Below are 10,558 nucleotides of genomic sequence, written 5' to 3' on the forward strand. Positions count from 1 at the left end.
TAAATTGTTGAATTTACTGATTTAAGATTATTCATTTTTTGGGGCGCCTGGGTGGCTCAGTGGGTTAAGCCACTGCTTTCAGCTCAGGTCATGATCAGGGTCCTGGGATCGAGCCCCGCATCGGGCTCCTTGCTCAGCGGGGAGCCTGCTTCTCTCTCTGCCTCTGCCTGCTTGTGATCTCTGTCTCTCTCTCTCTCTGTCAAATAAATAAATAAAACCTTTAAAAAAAAGATTATTCATTTTTTTAACTTTTTATTTTTTTAAACTTTGAAATAAATTTATATTTGTAGGAGAGTTGCAATGACAGCCTTCAAGAGAGTTTCAATACAACCTTCACCCTGCTTCCCTGGACATTAACATTAAATAACCATAGTAAATTAGGCAAAGTTAAGAAGTTAATAGTGATACATTACAACTGGTTAAAAACAATTGAGATGTCACCAGTTTTTATACTAATATCCTTTTTCTGTTCGGATCTAATGTAGGACACTATATAATTTTAGTTGTTTTGTTTTTTATTCTCTTCCAACCTGTGACACTTTTTTAGTCTTTCCTTGTTCATGACCTTGACAGTTTGATATGTATAAGTAGCAAATATTTTATTCAATTTTTATATGAAGTTTTGTAGTTTTGAGTCATAATTTTCTTCTGAAATCCATGTTTGAATTAATCTTAGTATATGATATGAGATATAGATCAAAGGTAATTTTTTTTTTCTATATAGGTAAAGCCAGAGTTTCCAACAGCATTTGTTGAAAAGTCAATCGTTCACTCAGTTGTCTTTACGAAAATCAGTTTTCTGTATATGTGTGGGTTAATTTCTGGACTCTCCATTCTGTTCTACTGATCTCTCATTCTATCCTCAAGCCAGTATCATACTTGATCATTGTCTGCATCATTGTTAGGATCTCTTTTGGAGGTCTGCCTTGTGAAGTCCAGCTCCAGACTCCAGACTCCATCTTTCTTCTTGTCTTTTTCAAGCCTTCTGAGGGAAGCTTTATTCTGTGAAGCCTTGGAATGCCTTGCATTTCTCTCAGAGATCACCCACCTGTACAGCAGCCTGGAAATTTTCTCCAGAGCTTAAATGGGACAATTGTAGAGCTCAATTTGTTTGTTTCAAGGATCAATCTCTTGCACTGCTTGCTATCCGTTGTCTGAAAACTGTTGTTTCATATGCTTTGTCCAGTTTTTTTTTTTTAAATTGTTCTAAATGGGAAGGGATATCCTGGTCATTACACTATTTTGGTCAAAAGCACAAGTCTGTATTGATTTTTTAGGTATATGTCTTCTTGATTTATTTTCCTGGTTGTTTTAGATACTGCAATATAGATCTTTAAGTTATGAAGTTAAACTTCAAATAAATTATACTATTTAATATACATTAAAGAGCCTTACAACTGTATTATTTCTATTTACCTTTCTGTTTTTTGTGCTTTTATTATTTTATGTTTTTTCTCTGTATATACTCGGCCATAGTGTCTTGTTATTTCTTATATTTTAAACTGTAAATAACTTATAAAACATTTCAAAATAGTTTCAAGATGCTAACAAAAAAATACTTTTAGATACCATTTTGTGCTCTTTATTTTTTCTTATAAGTCTGAAGTTTCATCTGGTTTAATTTTTTCATCAACCTGAGGAAACTTCTTACAGTTTTATTGAAGATCAATTATTTTTAGCTTTATGTGAATAAAAATATCTATAATTTTGTCTTCATTTTTGAGGGATATTTTCATTGGATATAGAATTTTAGATGGACAACTTCTTTTTTCCTTCTCAATACTATGATTGTTCCTTTTTTGTTTGTTTGTTTGTTTGTTTCTGCTGTTTTTAAGGAGAAGACAGCTCTATTTATATCACTGTTCTTTTTTGCTTGAGGTCCATGTGAGATTTCCTTTTTACCTTCAGCTTCACATATTTTCATACTTATGTCTTATGTAGTTTTCTCTGTATTTATTCTAGTTGGGATTGGCTTTATGAATCTGTTTAATCAATTTTGAAAAGTTCTTGGCCATTTTATTTTCTTTCTTCTGCTTCTGGGACTCCAGTTACATGTGTGTTAGAGATTTTTATATTCCCTATAGATTTCAGATGGTCAGTTTTTTATTTTTATTTTTTTCAATCTTGTTTTAAAGGCTCATTTTGGCTACTTGATGTTGGTCTACAGGTTCATTGGTCCTTTCCTCTGTTGTGTCCATTTTGATTCTAAGGCCTTATATTGAATCTTCATTTCTGATATTGTATTCCTCATTTCTACTGATTCCATTGGTTTAAAAAAAAATAGTTTCTATCTCTGTCATCACTCAGCTCTTGAAGCATGTGAGCCATCTTTTCCACTAGATCCTTAGCATTTTTATCCTTCTTTCAAAACCCAGTCTGACATTTCATCATCTGGGCTATCTCTGGTTCTGCTTTTATCGACTGGTGCCTTGACTGTCCATGGGCCACATTTTCTTACTTCTTACTTATAATTTTTGGTCATATGGCAGACATTTTGTATAAAAAACAGATAGAAGCAAACAGTGTCCCAGAAAGGGACATATCCTTCTTTCTATCTGTCTTACAGAGTGAAGGCCTACATCAATTTGACCCATCATTGAGCTGAGCCTGGTCTCTGGAGTGGCTAGTTTGATTCAATATGCTCACTTCAGGCTTTAGCTATTTTGAAGGTAGCTTGAGACTTTATTTTCAGCAGGATTTATGCTCTGGAACTGCCACAGCAGTGGAGATCTTTTTATGGATTACAACTGAGTAAACAGCTTTCCAAACTATATGAAAACACTCTGCTTTATAGTTTGGCTCTAAGATTGATGGCTTGCTAAGGGACTTTCTCTTAGTTGTGTTTTTGTGGCTTAAAGAAATATTTTTCTCTGCTGGCCTACCCAAGCCTTCTGAGGGCAGCTTCACTTCACCCTGAAGCCTTCAAATGCCTTGCATTTCTCTCAGATGTCTTGCATTTCCTCAAGCAGTTTAGGGCCTGAAACCCAGTAGTGCCCTTCTTTTAACTCATTTGTCCTATTTTTGCTTCTAAATGTGGTGACTTTATGTGGAGAAGGCACTGCGCACCTCACAGGTGATCTCTCAGCACTCCTGGCCTGTCCTTAAGTGTTTGGCATATTATCTCTGAGAACTCTGTGAAGATCCATTGGAAAGATTCGGCAGGTGAATTCATCTCACTCTGTGCCTGCCGGTTCTCAGAATGTTAATTTGTCATGCCAGCCTATAGATAGCTTTAAAATTTTGTTAAAATTTTAGCTGTGCTCTACTTATCTTTGACTATGTTTTGCTTTGTTTTGTTTTCTCTACTACTCTGCCAGGATGCAAAAACAGCTATCTTGGGACAGGTAGAATCATATAGTCCTGGTTGCTCCAGAAATCTCACTAATAACACAACACATTAGTGTGGAACTTCTATAAAGATCCAATCATATTTACTGCTATGTCCTCACATATTGAAACAGTATGTGCAGAGACCAAATATTCAATAAACATTTGTTCAATAACTATATGACCCTTAAGCTATTCCTGAAGATAAACTGAAAGGGGAAATAATTCTCATTTGCTAAATGTCTACTTTGTGTTAGGAAATTTATACACATGATTTTACTTAACCCTTAGAATAACATGTTGATACATATTATTGATGTTTTGAAGAGTAGGAAGCTAAGGTATTAAATCTTTTGAGGGAGCTTGGCTTCGCTGGAACACAGGCTGACTCTTGGTTCTTTACCTTTTCCATACTATAACATTGTGTCTCAGGAAATGGTTTGCCTACTTGAAAAAACTGAAGACAACAGTGTTTCTAGAAGTGCTTGACTTTTTTTTTTTTTAAGATTTTATTTATTTATTTGAAAGACAAAGATTGCAAGTAGGCAGAGAGGCAGGCAGAGAGAGAGAGAGAGAGAGAGAGAGGAGGAAGCAGGCTCCCTGCTGAGCAGAGAGCTGGATGTGGGGCTTGATCCCAGGACCCTGGGACCATGACCCAAGCTGAAGGCAGAGGATTTAACCCACTGAGCCACCCAGGCACCGCAATGCTTCACTCTTGGTGACTGAAAGATCTCTTCTAAGTTATAACCAAAGTTCAAATGTGTGCATCAGGAAAGAAAAAAGACATATATGCTAATTTAGATTCTCCTTGTATGTTTGACATCCAAGATGGAAATTGACTTTATTTTTTTCCAAAACCAAATTCTTCTTATGTAAGAAAATTAATGTACTTTTATAAATAAAAATGCCACTAGGATTCTAATACCCATGAATTTCTTTTCATTCTTACTTCTCTCCCTTTTTCTTTCTCTTTTCTCCTTTCTTTCTCTAGCCTGCCTTTCTTCCTTCCTTCCTTCAAGAAGAAGCATGCAAGTAGTAGAGGGAGAGGGAGTGAAAGAATCTTCAGCAGGTTCCATACCCAGCATGAAGCCTGATGTGGGGCTTGGTCTCATGACCCTGAGATCATGACCTGAGCTAAAATCAAGTATTGGATGTTTAACCCACTGAGGCCCCTAGCTCTAATATCATGAATTTATTTAAAACTCTTGATTGTTTCCAAAATTTCCAAGATCAGTGCACTCCCATGTGAATCTTCTCCACCTATATTAGAAGCTTCTGGTCTTAATAAACCAACCAAGAATCATCCTTTGCACCAGGAGGGAATTTAAACCACTAGTTCCTAAATTTACTACATTTTAACAACTCTTACATAGGTGTATCATTCTATTTGCATTAAAGTAATGTTAAAAGATGATCAATTTGGTTATTTGCAGAAAGCTGAATTTATTTATTTTTATTTTTATCATTTTTAGAGAAAAAGAGCATGAGTGGGAGGAAAGGGAAGAGGGAGAGGGAGAGAGAATCCTAAGTAGTCTCCACATGTTCACAGTGGGGCCCAGGGCAGGGCTTGATCCCATGATCCTGAGATCCTGACTTGAGCTGAAATCAAGAGTCCAATGCCTAACTGACTGAGCCACCCAGGTACCCTGAAAACTGAATTTATTAAAATAATTGAATTCTTAATAAAATTTGGGGTGATTACATAATCCCTAATTTTCTATAAATAAGTATATTTCACAGTTTGCAAAATCTGTGTAAAACATTTCTTTAAAACCCACATACTGGAGTTTTAAAATCAAATCTCTTCATTGCTGATTCTTTCCCTCCTAATATTTAAATTTGACTTAACTCCATCAGAGTAGTACCATTCTGAGGATGGGTTTACTCACATTTCCAAAGACATTAGGTATCATGAGATTAGGAAGTGCTGAAAGATTTCTGGATCTACATGGGAGAAAAGGGAGATAAGGAGTCAACATCTAGATGCAGGCTAATATTTTTTCAAAGGCATAACTGTTTTGGAGCCCACAGAAAGGAATTTCATTACCAAAATATCAAAAGGTTCTTATTACATGACAGAGATCCTGGGGAGAATCAATATATGTAAAACAATGTAGCAAATATCCTGTAGAGCTCATTACTGGGAAATATTTTATTTCCACCAATTTGTTAATCTGCTTTTTCCATCCTCCTAATGAAAGCTGTATAATTTATCCTGCTTATCTTCAGTTTGACTCCCAGGAAGCTCAGGTTCAAGTTATACAGAGAGCTTACCAGCTTGCCAAGTACCATCTCTCTCTCTCTCTCTCTCTCTCTCACACACACACACACACATATACACCACACATGTTGAAATATGTATGTATAAATTGTATGTACATATACATACATATATTGAAAGAAGATGGCCTTAATGGGAAGCAGCAAGTTCCCGTTCTTCACAAGAGGAGAGTCTGGTGATGGGCTCTCAGAAGCTCTGCTTTTTCCATTTTCACCTTCTCTGTCTCCTTAGAGGGGATGCTGCCACTTTATCATGGTCCTAAGTGAAATTCTTGCTTAGCCAGAGTTCGTGCCCCAGAATCCCTGCCTGTGCTCCCTGTTCTCAGAGTAGTTCTCCTCACAGCATCCAATGCACCAATGAATTGCTGGTCATCTGTCTTCATGTCCAAGTCCCACTTGTCAAGCTCATTGATCCATCCTTGAGGAGTTTGGTGATGGGGGGATCTTGGGTGAGCAAAGCAGCCTAAAATAACAAAAAATAAGAATTACTGTCTGTTTTTTAAAGCAATTCTTTTCTTTTAAATATGCAAACTACCTAGAACAAGAAGAATAACATTGTCCTTAAGGACCTTGCTTTGGTGAATAGCCAAATAAGATTCATAATTAGCACACTAATTGTGGTTAGAGACAATTAAGTAGTATGCCTACTTTCGCTCCCTCATCTTATTTACATTATTAATTCAATCAATCGACACCTTCTTCAAAAAATACAAGGTGAATATCAACCTCCAACTTAAATTACTTTCAGTGGTCATAAAATAAGCTTCCAGTTGTTCCCTTCATTATAACAGAATCACATTCTTGTGCTTTAGAGATCACAAGGCATTTTATTCTATAATGAGTTTGTTTGGTCTTCCCAACAACCGTATGAATTGAAGTGGACACTTTTCTTATCTAATTTTGTAGCTAAGGAAATGGAGGTTCCAAACCTTAGGTTACTTGTCTAAGACCACACAGCCAGAGATCAATCAGATCATCCGTTCTTATCCGATCCTTCAGAGATTTCCTCTTTCTATTGATATGTTCAAGAACCCACGCAAAACTAATGTAGTGCCTGCAAGATGGATCATTTCATTCATTCATCTGTTCATTCATTCATTTATTCTAACCCCAGAGATTGCTAGTCTGCCCAGAACATGATAAATATCTCTGTAGCGTGCTCACTGCATGAATGGAAAGGAGAATGGATGGAAGAATTTACTATCTGTAAGGAAGTAAAACTAGCCTAGCTCATTCCATGTCGCTGACCCCTCCCCGGTGCCACACTTGCATTCTTTCCAGGAGGGCAAGTAACAAGGGACACAACCTCCCTTTCTTAGTCTGGCCTTCTTCAGGAACAGGGGAGGGAGCTGGATGACAGCACGGAACTGACAGCTTGTAAGTGTTCAGATGGCCATTCTTCCCTCTTTCTCCCCCCACAAATCCCCACCATCTGCTTGGCTTCTCATGACTTCTGTTCCTGTATTAACCTTCTAGGCCATCTTCTCTGCCTTTCCCTCTCTGTGTATGGGTGTCTCTTGGCTTTCTTTCCTCTTCCTTCTCTTCCTCTTCTTTCTCTTTCCCTGTGCCTACCCTCTCCCTCTTTTTTTTGTCCAGTGAGAACTGATTTGTAGGCCAACTGGTCTGACTCAACAAAATATTTCTACAAAATAATAACCCAGGATTGGCTCACTTGAGGATTAAGACATGCCACGTGGACTTCAGCTAAAGTCCATTTTCCATGTGAACTAGCCATGTAACTGTTAAAATAACTAGGGCCTGAGTTTTCCTGGTGATTAGCTTAATTCTCTAAGCATTATTGAGAATGATGTACTTATTGCATTATTCTTCTGTGTTCAGAATCTTTCTGAGGAGTATCAGATAACAATACATCTACTTTCTCTTTTTGCTGAAATCAAATGAGATTTCAAAGAAATACCTTAATTAAAGTTTTTAGGAGTCCCCTTTGGACTCAGAACAATTCTGTAACAAGGTCCCTGTCCTGCTGAGTGTGAGGCTCAGTGTGTTCTCTAGCCTCTTAACTGGCTACCAAGCTTCTAATTTTTCAAATCTTCTGAGGCCCAGCCCCAAGAGTGAATTTTCTTAAAAAAAAAAAAAAATCAGATTTTATGAAAATGTCCATTGGTTTCTTGTCAACAAAGAAGTACCATTCACACTTTTTTTTTTTTTTTTTTTAATTTCTCTCTACATGGTCCTTCTTAAATTAGTCCAGGTGTTCTCTTTATACTTGCCTGCAACACCTCCTTCCCTTTTTTACATGGATGTTATACATGTTTTCTGGAATGTTTCCTTCTCTCTGCATACCCTTCTTGTACTTTACCTGGTGATGGTGATGGAGGTAAGGGGATATATCTGAGGGACATTTCTGAGATCCCAAATCCATCTCCTCCGTGAAGCCTTGGTATATTTTGTCATTCAGAGCATCGATCTCTTTCTCCTTGTGTGTTCCCGCATTACAGCCTCACAAATTCTGTTTTGAATTGCAGTAATTTTTTTTTTAAGGTGTTTATCTTCCTCCTTGCCTATAAGTTTCAATCTTATTCACCACCCTTTCAGGGTGCTTCTCTGAGTACTTGGCACTTACTCACTGTTCAGGAGTAGGCGGCCACTAGGTTGTTGAATTGAATTCTCCTTCTGTGCTTTGAGTTAGAATGTTCTATGGGTAATAACAACCCTTCATTTCTTAGGAGCCAGTTATGGATAGCATAGCCTATGAATTCAGCAAGAAATGAGAGCTTAAAATTCATTTTCTCATAAGTTAAAAGTTCTGACTGAGGCTTTATTTTGGAAACACATCACAGAAATGCTGAGAATCAAAAACATTTCTTGTGCATCTATAGAAGATAGTGACTCAGCTCTTCCACTACCTTCTGTTCTGGTGGCTCTAGGCTCTCAGAACACGCGTTTCTGTCTCAGATGGAGTCCTGAGGGTGGCTTTGGGAATTTCTGTCTTTTGCCTGGAAAATGAGTCATTTTGGACTGTTTTTGCATGACGGGAAACATTCACCACCTCCTCCACTATAGAACATCTAGATTGGGTTTGATTTTTCTACAATCATAAATCGTGTTTCTAGATTTTGTTGATAAAGTTTTATTTCATGGTGTGTATCCAAGGCTGATGACTAACATGGCAAGGGGCTACAGCAAGGATTTGGAGTCAGGAGATTTTGGTTGTTGGTGTATGACCTTGGGTAGGTCATTCACTCTTTTGAAGGTTCAATTTCACTTGTAGAACCAGGATAGTGAGGTAGTCTTCTTACAAAGTTGCTGAATGGATCATACAAGGGGGTGTTTGTGAGTGGGCTTTTTAGCCTGCCTGGTAGACTATGGAGGAGTTCTTCCACTAGGGATAGAAGGTAGGGAAAGCTTGAAAAAGGCCTTCCCAGCTCTGCTATTTGAGGAGTTATAGTTTGTATCTCATATTTTCCCTTTGTTTTGATCAAGACTCATTTTTATGTATGTCATGCAGTTACACATATATGTGTCATTTTATCTGGGACTCAACAATTTTTTGTGCCACGAATCTTGTAGGTACTAGTGAAGGAGATGAATCTTTCTAGAGAATACTGTTTTTAAGTGCATAAAGTAAAAACAATAGGCTGAAAAAGAAAAAAACATACATATTGAGATATAGTCCTATCTATAGATTTTTTAAATTTTATTTTATTTTTTCAGTGTTTCAAGATTCATCGTTTATGCACCAAACACAGTGCTCCATGCAGTATGTGTCCTCCTTAATACCTGCCACCAGGCTCACGTAACCCTCCACCACACTCCATTCCAAAACCCTCAGGTTCTTCCTCAGAGTCCTCAGTCTCTCATGGTTCATCTCTCCCTCCGATTTCCCCCCATTCACTTTTCCTTTCCTTCTCCTAATGTCCTCCCTGTTATTCCTTATGTTCCACAAGGAAGTGAAGCCATTTGATAATTGACTCTCTCTGCTTGACTTATTTCACTCAGCATAATCTCTATAGATTTCTCAGGAATGCCTGCACTACAGCTTAAAAATTCTTAGAGTGTTTTAAAAATTTACAATCCAAAATGGAACTGAAGAGTCACAGATCTCTGTGCTCTCTCTTTATAGGTGGGGGAAAATTAGAACCCAAACCCAGTTTCCCAAGACTGGTTTAGAACCACACAGGAGTTTTGTCCACTGGATATTTATAAAATACTTCTGTTTACTTTGTGTCCAGCTACAAACAACCTTTGGAATTATCTGTGTCTTCTTTCTTTCTTTCTAGATCATAACACTGTAGACTTGCTGGGTTGAATGGTGTTTGGAGTGGTTTACTGACTGAACATTTCAATCCAAAATGGAGATCACAAATGGAGACTTCCTAAATATTCAGTATACCCCACCAAAGTGCATTTGCTCCATCAAGGTTATACAGCTATTAATTATTCATAGGCAGAGCACTGACGAATGAATTCTAATTGCCAATAAGTGCAATTGCTGTCGATTGCATAATTTATGATTCCATTTGTTAAACTAAGACAATGGGAGTTGATGAAAGGCATTAAGTGGCCCCAAATTAAAGGTAATTTGGGTTCAAAAGCTTGTATCTATGAGTGTAACTTGAAGTGGTTGGCTTTTCTGAGACCTCTCTTCACACTGGCAATAAATACAGGAGGTAAGCTGTGTTCTTTCAGACTCTGTGTCTGGCTGGCAATGTATCACCTGGGCTTTCTGGAGACCTGTGGTCCAGTCCATGATGAGATACTCTCTTGCCCATGTGGGGCTTAGAAGCTGCCATCTTTCTCTGTGGCTCAGAGCCTGTCCTCTGGAACTTGGCTGCATGAGAGCCTGGCTGGGCAGATTTCTCTGCATTGCACTCTGATGCTTTGCAGAGGAGTGCTTGAATAAGATGGTAAATAGGCACTGGGGAGGTTCAGTCTGAAATGATGTCCTTGAAAATGAAGAAGATGCTTTTCTTTCCTTGGGACAGACACT

General features: G+C 37.7%; 1 long non-coding RNA gene across 1 annotated transcript in view; it reads left to right on the plus strand.

Moving 5' to 3' along the window:
• The window catches only part of LOC309872136, a 56,602-nt gene extending 46,453 nt beyond the window's left edge, over positions 1 to 10,149 (plus strand). Inside the window, exon 3 of the long non-coding RNA XR_014315688.1 lies at positions 9,849 to 10,149. This is a non-coding gene — a long non-coding RNA (uncharacterized lncRNA). The remainder of the gene's footprint in view (positions 1 to 9,848) is intronic.
• The last annotated feature ends 409 nt before the right edge of the window (positions 10,150 to 10,558 follow it).

Source organism: Mustela nivalis, assembly GCF_964662115.1.
Source record: "Mustela nivalis genome assembly, chromosome: 8".
In the NCBI taxonomy this organism is placed as follows: Eukaryota; Metazoa; Chordata; class Mammalia; order Carnivora; family Mustelidae; genus Mustela; species Mustela nivalis.